The 12,909-nt window shown below is 42.7% G+C and overlaps 1 protein-coding gene across 1 annotated transcript in view; it reads left to right on the plus strand.

Moving 5' to 3' along the window:
• Positions 1–1,985: 1,985 nt before the first annotated feature.
• GRM3 (glutamate metabotropic receptor 3) overlaps positions 1,986–12,909 on the plus strand; it is a 111,249-nt gene continuing 100,325 nt past the window's right edge. The window contains exon 1 of the mRNA XM_009943575.2: positions 1,986–2,140. The gene's annotated coding sequence lies outside the window, so the exon portion shown is untranslated. The remainder of the gene's footprint in view (positions 2,141–12,909) is intronic.

Genomic DNA, 12,909 nt, shown 5'->3' on the forward strand with positions numbered 1-12,909 from the left:
TTTTTTTCCTTTCGCATCCAGGTTTGCGGCACTCTGGAGCGATCTTCCCCCAATAACTATTTTTCTTCTGCCTTCCCATATGGAAGAGTTAGAATATAGAGAGATAACACAGAGAATATAGGTAACACAGAGAGTGTGTATAGAATATATATGTTTACTTATATATATCTATATATAAATGCATATATTTGTATATTTTGTAGCTATATACATATACATACACAAAAATGCGTTCTTTTTCTAGGAGATGTGGAAATTTACCAAGCCAGCCGGAAGGGAGCAGGCAGGAGGACGGTGATACAATACCCTGAACTGCCTCGGTTCTCCCGCTTGCTCTCAGTCCCCCCTGCCCACTCCCGGCTTTCTGAGGATGCGACAAGTCGCAGTGCCAGAGCGCAGCATCCTCGGAGGGGCGATCCCCCCCCCTTCCCCCCCGACCCCGTCCAATCAGAGCGCAGGGGGAGGGATGCTCGGGGCAGGGATGCGGGGTTGCCAGGCGACAGCAGCGTCCCCGTGTCCCGTCCCCTCCCCTCCCTCCGTGTCCTCCCCCCCCCGCCGGGGACCGGGCTGCGCTCCTGCCCGCGCTGCCGGCGCGGTTAAACAGCGGCGGGGAGCGCCGAGCAGGGGCTCGGCTCCGTCCGAGGGCTCCCTTGCCACGGCCCCGCTCCCGGCCGTGCCGAGGGCGATAGCCAACTTCAAAGTTACAACTGGAAACGCAGTAAATTAATAAACGGTAGGACTGAGCCTCGGCCAGCCGCTCCGCGCAGCGCCGGCCGCGGAGCTACCGCACGCCCCGAGCGCCGGGAGAGGCGGTCGGCAAACGCCAGCCGGCTCTCGCTCCTTGTCTTCGCAACTCTAGCTCGCCTCCTAATTTTAAAGCTTTGCACCAATCCCCTCTGCCAGGAAAGGAGAGGAAATCTAGAAGGATGCCGGGCTGCGAAAGGGGACCCCGATTCACAGCGCTGGTACCAGGCGCTGCGTGGCCAAGGAGAGCCAAAGTTTCCCGGAGGGAGGGGAAGCGGGTGCTCCAGAGGAGAGGGGAAGGGAAGGGGATCATCGCTTGGTGATCGCAGTCTCTCCCTCCCGCTGTCCCCTTCTCCTCCTCCTCCCTCCCAGCCTTACCCCTGACCGCTTCGGCGGCCTTCGTGAGTTTCCACCGGGATCCGATCCAAGGTGGGGGGGAGAAAGCGTGACTGTTTCCAGAGGAAGCAGCTCACACAAGTTTGGGGGGTGAGACTCCCCGGTGGATGTTTAACGAGCGCATCGGGAGGCCCGCGATGCCCGGGAGCGGCTGGACACCCTCGGTGGGACCTACCTTCACTGCACGGTAAGGAGCTGGGCACTGGTACCCCGCATTCTGGTCCCTGCACCCCAGTCCCCGCATCCCGTGTTTCGGATCCGTGCATCCCCGTCCTTGCATCCCTGCATCCCGCCTGCCAGTCCTCTCCCCTCAGTCTTCGCATCCCACACCCTGCAGCCTTGATCCCTGCATCCCGGTTCCCTGCAACCCGCACCACCCCCCATCCCGACGAGGCGCAGCCGCTGCTGGGGGGATTGCGGGTGGTGCAGCCGGGGAAAAGTTTAGAGCTGCGGTCTGCGAAGAGGTTTGCTGACCGGAGTCAGCGGCCAGGAGAAGGGAGAAGGGTGGGGGGCGGTCGAGGGCTTTCACACGTAGAGAGGACAGGTAGGGTGCAGGGGGACCCCTGTGGTCGGCAGCTGGGGGGGGGAGCAGACAGAAAGGGGCTGGATCACCTAGAGCAAAGCAGCTGTGTCCAGATGTTGCCCAGAGGTTCGTGCTCCCTCAGAGGCAGGCTTTAGGGGTGATGGGAGGAGATCTTAAGCTTGCCATCCTATAGTGTTCCTTACTGTGGGGTGGAAATTGCCAAGCCAGCAGCTGGGAGAGCAGTGCTGGGTACCCAGCTCATCTCCCTGGATCTGCTGCTGGGAAAGAGGGGGAGAGAGGTGGGGAACCTTAAAGAAATAAGAAGCGCTTTGCCTCTTCTGAGGTATCTCCCCCGCAGGGACCTGGCTCACTCCAGGGTCCTAAAATTGGAAGGCTTCAAAAAAAAAAGCAGAAACTGGCAGGGATGATAGAGCCAGTGTAAACTCTCCCTCATATATGCTGTATCTATCTGTCCATGTGAGTACACGTCCAGCTGTATAGGTATATGTATGTGTTTCTGGAGTGGTTTGTGCCTATGTATGTGCTTTGCCTATGGTCCCGTGTCTCTGAGTGTGTGTCTCTGTGTATCTATGCTTGTGTCTGCTTGGATGCATATAGATGTATCATATGTATAGATTCATAGGAATGTGGTTTATATTCCTAGGCAGTGTTTATCTAACTCTGTGTAGACTTGGAGGTGTGTGGGTACGTATCTTTCATCTGTGTGTGTGTGTCAAGCACACATTTGCTGAGATATGCATGTGGGTGTGAGGAAGTGTATCTCTGTGCCACTGTATAGGTAGGATTTGGGGTGAGTGTTGGATTTTGGGGGCTTTCCCCCTCAGATGATCATAGTGTTTCCATGGATCATTTCACACATACATCCCTGTAGTTCAACAATCTTGATAAAAAACAAGAAATTTTTGAAAAACTAGGCATCTTACTGATACTGCATTGAATGGAACTAAAGATTTGCTGGCACTTTGTGAGCTCTTTGCCTTTTTTCTTGGTTTATGCCACCTGCTGAAGATGATTTTAGTTCATTTCTTAAATAACTAATTCAGCTTTAAAAAATCTCCTTCAGAAGACTGTGGAACAGAGCAGCCTGGGACACAGACTGGTACCTATTTCAACTTGCATAAGTACATGTCTCACATTGATTAAATATGCATGAAAACAATTTGAAAAGCACACAGCCCACCTGATCAAATACATATTTTAGGAAAATGACTTTTTTCATTTTCTTCAAATACACCTAAATCATTATGACTTCTGCTGTTGTTTGTGTTGATCAATGCAAGTATTACAAGAAAATGTAACTTCGCATTATATTGGGCGAAATTTCACATTAAGCTCTTTTTATTCACACTTAGGGTAACAGAAAAATTGTACTTTTGCAATGTTCACTCTTTGAGTAAAATCAGTAACAATCCATGCAATGCCTTCTGAATAAACTGATTCCCTGAAGAGCAATACAAGCTAATTTGTTCTCTAATAGAATATTTCATGATTTAATTTCTGTGGCTTTTTGGCTTGTTGCTTTATTTTAAAGAATGGTGCTGTCTGCTGCTACTCTCAGTGTTTCTGGAGTCCTGCATTCTGTGTAAAACACAAAACACACTACAAAATAGAAAATCCACTAATTGCTTTACTGCTCTCTAATTTAAAAACAAGTAAAATGGCACTGGTATCGAGTACATGAAAACAAGATTTTTGTCCCAAGAGCTGAGACACTTTGCTAATCGTTGTTGATGTTTGTCTAGGTTACTTATGCTGATGACCTACTTATAAGCTTCTACAAATAAAGTTTTTTAGGCAAATGTTGACACTTTGTCTAAGAATAAGATTCTATTTTTACCACTGAAAGAGAGAATCTAAAGCAAGAAGCAGGGGTTCACTTACTGTTTTTATACTTAATTAAATTGTGACCAAGCAAAGTACTAATTCAGAGTGGGAAGCCAAATGAAAAGAAATACATTACAAATGGTGTTATCATTCAGTTCAGTGGTCTGCATTACATAAGTGGAGCTGAATTTGGAAAAGAATGAAGTGTAGGAGATGTACTTGCACTTAAAGAAAGATCCATTTGGATGCTTTGTGCAAAGACAATGTGCCCATGGAAGTGTCCTACAGAATTTAAATTATTCTGAAGCTTTCAGAGCTTCACATAGAGTACTATAAGACCTGAATGACCTGGTTCTAATGTCACGTCTACCGGGATCAAACTGCAATTATTCCTTTAAACCTGGTGGGCTAAATTCTCTATTGGTCTACAAGAATTCAGTCAGAGTCACACAAGGTGTGCACCCACCAAGAGTCTGGTTTAGCAGTGTGATTTGAGAATCCAGCCTAAAGCTTTTACAGAGTGCAAGAACCTGCCTATGAGGCTGTTCAACTTGCCAACAGCGTCTTGCAGAAGGGACTTCGCTCTCTGTTCAGTTTTTGAAAGATATTTCCAAATCCCTATAAAATGTTTATCAGGATTTCTGCGCTTCTTTCTCCCAACTTGTTTAACTATCGTTATTGGTCAGTTAGCATGATTTTTTCTGGTTGATAAAATTGTAGGCATACTGTCATGCTCCAGATGCCACAGAACAACATAGAGATGTTTGACACACTCCAGCATCAGACAGCATTACTGTTTGTGTGTGCATACATATAACTACAGTAAGCTGCATAAGCTCTTGTGAAGAACATCATGCAATATTGACTGGATTTTTTTCTGCTTGATGATATAAAACTGGTAGCTGATCTAAAGCTTAATCAAGAACTTAGCCCAGGTCAGAGCACTGAAGAGAGGATTGTCTTTTTTCTCTCTGCTAGTGTGGAGAATGAGGTTATGCTTTAACCCCTGGGTGGACTGCGTGTGCAATGGAGGGGCATCTGCAGCCAGCGAGATGGGGTCACCAGAAGGGTAGTTTCCCACCCTGCCCATGCACCCAGTGCTGAATGTCCAGAGCATGGTGCTGGTGGACCTGGGCTCCAAAGGTGGCGAGGAAGGAGCATAGTCTTCACCTGGTACCATCTTCCTAAATCTCTGCTGGTGACTGCTGCTGGCTATGAACTTCATAAGGTCAAGTTTCACTGTGATAATATAGCCCTAAACTGGCAGAAAAATCTGGGATGCTTTTCACCTCATGAAAATACAGATTGGCTTGAAAATCATGAGTTTATTTTAGTAGATGGAGTAAAACGATAGAAAAATAAGAATTCCTCCTGGGCACAATGATGTCTGGGAACAGTCTTAGTGTAATTGTCAGATATTTCCGCTGAGACAAAAACACAGTTCATTGTTGGAAGTGTTTTAACTACTACAGATTAGTGCAATTGTTTTCTTTCTTCAGGTAAGCCCAGAATCCAGTGTGTGACTTAAATGAATTTGCTGGCTTATCTATTGTCTTATGAGGTTTTCGGACATATTATTTCAGGGATGTTCACTTTTTCAAAAATACTGCAAGGAGTATACTGTCTTGTTTCTAGCTGTGTTTCCACAGCAATGCAGCAAATTTTCATAAGGGGTAAATTGCTATGAACCTATTAAAGTCAAAAAGAAGAGAATTTACTCGCTATAGCAAACTACACAAAAAGAAGGCTGTAGAGCTATGTAGCTTTTATCTCTTATTGACCTTCTCAAATATAAAATGATGTAGTTGGAACTATCATCATGCTATTGTCCATAGCTATGCTGAGATTATGGGAGCGTTTATGTAGTTAGCAAGTGTGCTGCTTCTGTAGGAGCTTATGGGCTGCTCATGTAAATCAATAGGTTGTACCAAAAACCTAAGTAACGGTGTAGCATCTTTTCCAAAAATTCTAAGACGAAACTTATCTCCATGCAAAGGCATGGTCTTAACCCCATTTGATGAGACAGCCTTCCTTCAGAGCACTTTAAAGTCTAGTAAGTGTCTTGACCTTGATAGTATTGATGACGTTGACCTTGGAAGTCCCTTTCCCTTCACATCCAAGGTGATACAGGATGATTACCAAGTATACAAACTGTATCAGATACACATCAAGCAAGCTGTGTGCAGAGGAACTGGGTGATGAACATTTCATGGATGAAATGGGAACTTGGGGCCGACTTTTAGTGGATGCTGCAAGACCTTGAAATTCTCCATTAGAAAAGCGAATAAAGAAGAAAAAAACTGTGCAGACAAAAAACGGGAAAGTTAAGAAGAAGAAAATAGCTTCATAGGAAAGGAAAGAGCAAGCAGCAAAGACACTCGGATGACTATTCAAGCTGAAAGAAATGTAAATGCAGTGGTAAGTCAGTTGTGGGATAAAGATAATCGAAAGCAGGTGAAGGTGGTGAAGAAGACACTCTCACTGATGAGATTAGAAAATGATCCCTTGGTCCATCTAGCAGGGCAAAAATATTGCATATGTTATGGAAGAGGTAACCGCAAAATTTAGCAATGCAGAGGATTATATTCAGGCAAACTGACTAAGAAAGGGAACATGAGAGGTGTAGGAAAGGGTGAGCTAGTAGAGAAAATGTCATAGAGCTAAATTTTTTTCCACAGTAAATTAAAGTACTAAAACAGATAAAGCAGTTAGGTGGAGAGGTGGAAGGTAAGAGAATTTTAAAGTCCACGGTGACCAAGAAGTCTTACCAGGTATCAGTATACAGTACTTGCAGGTGACCACACATCAACAAATTAGGCGTATCCTTGAGAAGAGGGAGGGCAAACTTGTAATCATGCATGGGCTTTGGGTAAAATCCAGAGACATTGTAGTAAAAACAAAGGAGGCAGAAGTAGATTGATGGGGTCTCTTAGGAAGTCAATGGAGAGAATGTCAGATTCCACAGGAAAACTAAGCAAGTGCACGTAATGAGTCAAAAGTTCCGTGGGTGACCACAAAGTCAGCAAATTCACAGGTCAGAACTGTATTAGGAGAATTACTGTGTTAAAAGGAAGCTATTCTTGGGAAGAAGGGTGAATTACATTATCTTAGAGTACCCTTCAAGGAATAGGGCACCTGAGAGAAGTGGTGCTGTGAAGGGGAGGTGGAGTATGCAGGTGAGAAGAAACAGGACTGCTCTTGAGAAAACGAGGAGTGCTTGAGGAGAGGACAAAGGGAAGAATAAAATAGGGAAGGAAAATTAAAGGGTTGAAACTGCGATGAAACCAGAGGGAAAGCGCGGACAAAGTCTGGAAGCAGGAGGGACTGTTAAAAAGAGGAAAGAAAAGAGGAGCAGAGGGGATGGGTGGTATGGGGAAGTCACCTCCCACTGGTACAGTGGAGGAGGCAGAGCCTGGGCTAGCCAGAAGGAAGGAGTTGAAGTGAGCCTGAAAACTGTGAAAATCCTTTGTGTAGAAGATGACTTGCTGGTGGAAAACAGAGCAAAAAGAAAGTGTGTGGGATGTAGCGACTGAGTATACCCTCAGCTGAGAAATATAGTAAGACTCATACATTAACTTCCATTCCCATGGAAAGCTCCACTAACGAGTCCACGCCCAAATCAGGAACTATTTTTGTGTTGTCTAAATGCTGCATCTGGAGTGGTTAATGTTGCTACAGCTGATCCTGCTGCATAAACTGCATAAAGTAGGGCTCTGCAAAGCCTCAGCTTCTCTAGTTTGTGGTGGTTGGTCCTCAAAAGCACATGTTGTTAGGCTGACTGAGATAATACCATGCACTCTGAAAAGGAGGATCCTGCAGGCAATTTACTGAGTCTGAGAGTGGCAGTACTGGGACTCTTCTCTGCAATTATCCTGCAAAGAGGCTAGCTGAGATAAGTGGCTGACGAGGGGCTGCCCGATTCTATGGTGCAACTCCATAAACCTCTTCCAGAAAAAACAGCGTGTCAGATGCCAAATCTAGCACTTCAGGACATCAGTGGTTTGCAACAGTCATTGAATACTGTGTGGTCAAACCAATGACCATCACACCAATTTGTGAAGTATAGAATAGGACATGTTTGAAAATCTTACTAAATATTGTTTCATCCCTAAATTCCTGAAATTTATCCTTAAATTTATTCATAAAATTTTTCATCTCTAAAAATTCCTAAATATGGTTTCATCAGTGGTGTATGTAGCTCCCTCCTCCACCTGTAACAGCAGGGCTGAGATGGTGCAGAAGATGTCAGGCAGCTCCTGTCCTCTGCTATGGGAACAAATACACCCTGCATGTTAGATACTCTCCTCCCTGGTGAGAAATGGAGCCCTGTGGAAAGCTAGTCTGTTTTCTGAGAGGGTCCTAGGCCACTCCTGTCCTTGCTGACTTTTTGACTATCTTACAATAGGATATGCATTGCGGTTCTTGACCATTTTAATGTACAGCTCACCACATCAGGATGGTTGACCTTTTTTACGTAACGTAGCTGTGATTAAGGCTCCTTAGATCCCATACTGGCTCCAGCTTCCATGTGCCTTGCCTTCCTGATGGGACAGTTGCATCTGTGCTTGAATGAATATTTCTACATGTTTTTTTTTATAGGACGTCTTTGGCTAAGCTGTTTTTTGATACAATACTTACTGCCTAGCAATTTCTGTATTATTTTATACTTATTATATATATATAGTTATTGTTAATTTCCTTCACAGTGGTTGCATCTTCCAGTGAAGAAATTATTAGGAACGCATGAGAAGACATTGTTCTGCTAGTGTTTGAAAATATAACATTACATTTGTGATGCTTAGCAGAAATTGGCTGCCCTGCTGTTAGAATCACACACCCAGAGATCTGATAAAAATCAAGAAGTAAATTTTGGGGATGTTTCCAGAACTCATAGAATGCTTTATTTTTTTTTCCTCATTTCTGTGTATTTTCATGAGAAAATAACAGATAAACAGACAAAAGGATGGAGGCAAATAGAAAGATAAATGTATTGTGCGGTAAGACACGTAGAGTTCCATTCCGAGGTATTAAAACTGTTTGCTTGGATCTGCTTACATGGCTAAGAAATGTCAAAAATTATCTTTATCTGCAGTAACATTTAAAAATTGGTATTTATGCAAAAATACAATTGTTTTTTCCATGATGAGGGCGTTTTCAAAAAGCCTCATTATAACCTTTGGTAAGATTATGTGTTTATTTGAGTATTGTGTGTCACCAGCTGACAATATGGCCATAGAATTCTTTGGCTTTTTATAATAGATTTTTAATGACATTTTTACTAATGTTCAGTCAGTCAGAAAGACTTCTTCACTGTGTGTCAACTGACACCTAGTTTGGTTCCATTGTAAAAGATTCCAGAATTTTCAGTATACAACAGATGAAAGATCTTGATTTTACCTTATAACAGATGTATTTTGCCAGTATTTAACTCTTGCTTGTAAAAAGCAGGGAAAAGAAGCACCCACGTGGGACATCAGTGTAAGAATATTGGATTAAACTTCAGCAAAATTTTGTGAAAAGAATACCTTACGATGCTGGTCTGTACAGAACATTATTTGCATTGAGAATAATAAGGGTGTGCTTATTCTCATTATGGAATACTTGTCCAGTAAACACTACTACAGAAGGACATTTTATTAGAAACTTTACAAAACTGATAGTAATCATAGCAGTTTTTTTCCAAATGCTATAAGGACTCACTAACATACACTTGTCAAATCTACCGTACAACTGTTTTCAGTGTATTCTCTTGGGCTTTCTTAACTGTGTTTGCTCACTTTCTTCCTTGCAACCATCAGGGCTTTAGAAGAACCCTGACAATAACAGACTATGAGATCAATAGACAATGCATTTTCTCGGAAAGAAGTGAGCCCATCCTACATGGGACTGATGTACTAGACTGAGTTATGAGGCTAGTCTTTGCTCTCAAAAGTTGAGAAAAGGGTAGCAATTGTCTGTGTGGGAATGATAGATCAGTACTAAAGTCTGTTTCAGCCCAACACTACTCTTAAACCACCCAGCACATGCTTCTTTATCTTACGAGTATTGCAAGATGCATTTACCTTGAAGAAGAACATTTTCTTCATAACCAGGAAATAAGCTGCCGGCCTCAGGGTCTGGAAAGCAGAACAAAGATGACTCCTATTCTAGCAAAAGCAACATGCAGTCCGTGTCTTTTTTCATCCATTCACTTGCCAATGCCATTGTCAATAAAAATGTATTTACATATGGCTAATCCCACAGTCAATTCATTAAGATCATTTTAGGAGTGAAAAGGCAAGGTGACCTAATGGGGTAGCTCCAGGAATACAAATAAAGTGAGATAACTTTCAGAGAATAATAATTTTCTTTCTGAAGAGGACTTTAGATCTCCAAGAAGAGAATAACCGTGTTTAAAACAACCTTTTCTTCTTCACTCTGAAGTGATCTCCAATTAGTTGTGCACTTTAGCTGAACTTTGCTTTCCTTGGTATCCTAGGAGAAAAGCTCTGACAGACTGGGAATTTTAACTTGTTTGTAATGTAAACTCAGTATACTGGTGGTGCTTTTTAACACTCCAGAAAGTGTTTGAGAGGAAAAAGAAATAAATAAAAAAGCTTTGATCCTCTAAGCAAACAAAGAGGGGAGAGGGAGGTTAAAAGAACCATCATTTGTGAAAGGCAGAGATTGAAAATGTGGGAAAGGTGTCTTAACTTTAGCTGTTTCAGAGACTATTTGAAAGACTATTGGAAATATCAGGCACTTCAACACCATTAGAGCCCTCTGATGAATAGGGAAATATTGATTTCTTTTATTGATTGATTGAAATTTCTGAGATTTCTAAGGATTATGAATTTCTCAATGATATCAGTCAATCTGACCAAGATTTTTCCCACAAACAGATATCCAGGACAAAGCTTAGAGATTAATGTTAATGCCTTGACTATCAAGCTCAGATAAAAATATTCCTAGTGGCATTATTCAATAGGAGGAAAGAAAGAAGACTGTAGCCCGGAAGTAAACACCAGCTCCTGGGAGCTGGGACGTGACTTGAAGCCCAGGTTGCTTGACCAAATGGTGAAATGTAAATTGAAGCATCCCGATGCAGCAGCAGGGAGTGGTGTGACCCAGCAATACCCTGTTGTCTCCTTGTCTGAGAGAGATGTTCCCGCTCCCTAAAATGTCACTGATCCAGGTATTTTGGCCAGTAGGTAAGAAGGTGGAGACAAGTCTCCACTTACTCTTTTCAACTTGTCTGTCTATTCAACATTCAGCAGTTTTAAGGAAGGAAGCAGACAAATAGCTCCATTTAGACCTAGATACCTTAAATCAATGTACAGGGAGCAGCTGCAGATAACCCTAACCCTAACCCCTAACCCTAACCCTAAGGTTAAAGTTCCCTAGTCCCAAGATTTCCTGGTGAGAGCACAAGGTCCCAGTTAGAACTTATTCTGAAAGGGTGCAGTTTCCATAAGGGTAGAAATGTGTAGAAAGAAGCCTTTTTATGTAAGCTTCTTCTTTTTCAAAGATTGTACACAACATTTCATTCTTCTGAACACAGCATTTATAGTTCCACAGATAATAACACCAGTAAGGCCTTCATTTTGATCCATTTCCCCCTCCAAAGATGGCATAAACTATCTCTAAGTCTTTATTATCCAATATTTGTTGAATGATTCCCTTAAATTCTGCAACAGCACAGTTTTCACATCCCTGCAACAGCACATGCCTGTGCTTCACTGTTCTTCTGGACAGAAGGTCTCAAAAAGTTTAACTAAATCCCACTTTTCGCAACCAAGTCTATCATTCTTGTCCTCTCTGCTGTGGAAGTTAGAAGCATTTTAGTCTGTTCCTTTCCATTCCAGCCTTTTATGTAGCAAAGGGATTGGATTTTGGCTTTTTAATGTTCATTTACATAATGTTCCCCTCAGTTATCTCCTCTTGACTCAATGAAAAAGCTACTTTTCTTTTAGCCATGTGCTTTTTTTTAGAATCTTGTTATTTTTGCTGTTTTGCTTTGGACCTTCTCCAGTTGCCCATTTGGACCTGTACCCAAATGATGAGTACAGCTGATGAATGGCTTGACTTCACTTGTCTTGAACACAACATTCCTCAAACAAATCCTTTGTGCCATTTCTTTGTTCTGTGCTCCAAGCCTCACTGCAGACAGCATTTTGCCCAAAGAGCCCTCAGGAGCCTCACAGAACCATAGTGATGTCCTTGTCCTGTAGGAGCCTTACAGAACCATGGTGGTGTCCTTGTCCTGTCACCTTCCAGTTTGCTACATTTTTTCTTGACTGCTTCTGCTCATTTCTAGTTTGCAAACACATACAACTCCAACCAAATAATTGTCAGCCCTCACATCCACTTTCTTATTTCAGAGGAAAATTACTGACATAGTTTGAACATCCTGTTTCTTTGTCTTTGCCAGCGGGATCTATAAGGCCAACAGCTTCTGTTGCTTCAGTCTTTAGTAAATAGAGGGATGCTTAACTGCTGCATTTTCTAGCATGTATCATGTTTAGCAAGAAACATGTTTAGCATATTCAGCATGAAGTGACCATCACAATCACTAACTTCAGTTAGCAGCCTGACTGTCTGTAATTCAGAGAAAAGCTCCCTGGGAGCATTTGCAGCAGGGAAGCCTCCAGGCCAACTCCAAGCATAAAATATACCAGTAAATACTCCAGACCTGAGTGATGAATACAAATATGGGATCAGTATTCATTTGAGTATTCTAGCAATAGGCCCATGAAAAGACAGAAGCTGCTCATGTTTTTAGGATCATCACTGCAGAGCAATGCATCAGGAACTCTCAGATGAGAAGTTCGACTTTGCTGCTGGCAAACCCACACAGACTTCATCTACATTAAGCCTGATGAATGGGGCATTAGGCAAGAATCCAGAACCTCATGTCCCCCAGACACATTTTCTGCCTCTTTTGTTTGATTTCTCTTCTTTTATTAACACTCAAACTTTTCCCTGGCCAGACTAGATCGTATCCCAAACTGGCTAGGACACAGATAATGTCAGAGGGGTCCTAAAGGAGCTGCCACACGTACTTTCCCCAAAGGCTCCTTAGAGAACCCTTTGCAGCTGTTAGGTTCATGCATATGAGAGTAGCAATTACTACCAAAAAATGAAAGCCTCAAAAAGGAAGCAAAAATAAAAAGCATTCATTTGACTATCTGCACCAATTCATGGAACACCTTAACACTGCAAATAAAAATGTCCCCTCTAGCCTTCAAACAAATCAACATGATATTTTAATATATCTCAATAAATTGAAACACATCTGGTTCATCTCATTAGTTTCTAACTGTTAACTTTCAAGTCTTTTCAAATTCCCACTGAACAGGTAAGAAACTGCTCTGAAGATTTAACTGGCCTGACTCTAGAAGAGTACAATCCACCGTTATGCA

This window comes from Opisthocomus hoazin, chromosome 8, assembly GCF_030867145.1.
Source record: "Opisthocomus hoazin isolate bOpiHoa1 chromosome 8, bOpiHoa1.hap1, whole genome shotgun sequence".
Taxonomy (NCBI): Eukaryota; Metazoa; Chordata; class Aves; order Opisthocomiformes; family Opisthocomidae; genus Opisthocomus; species Opisthocomus hoazin.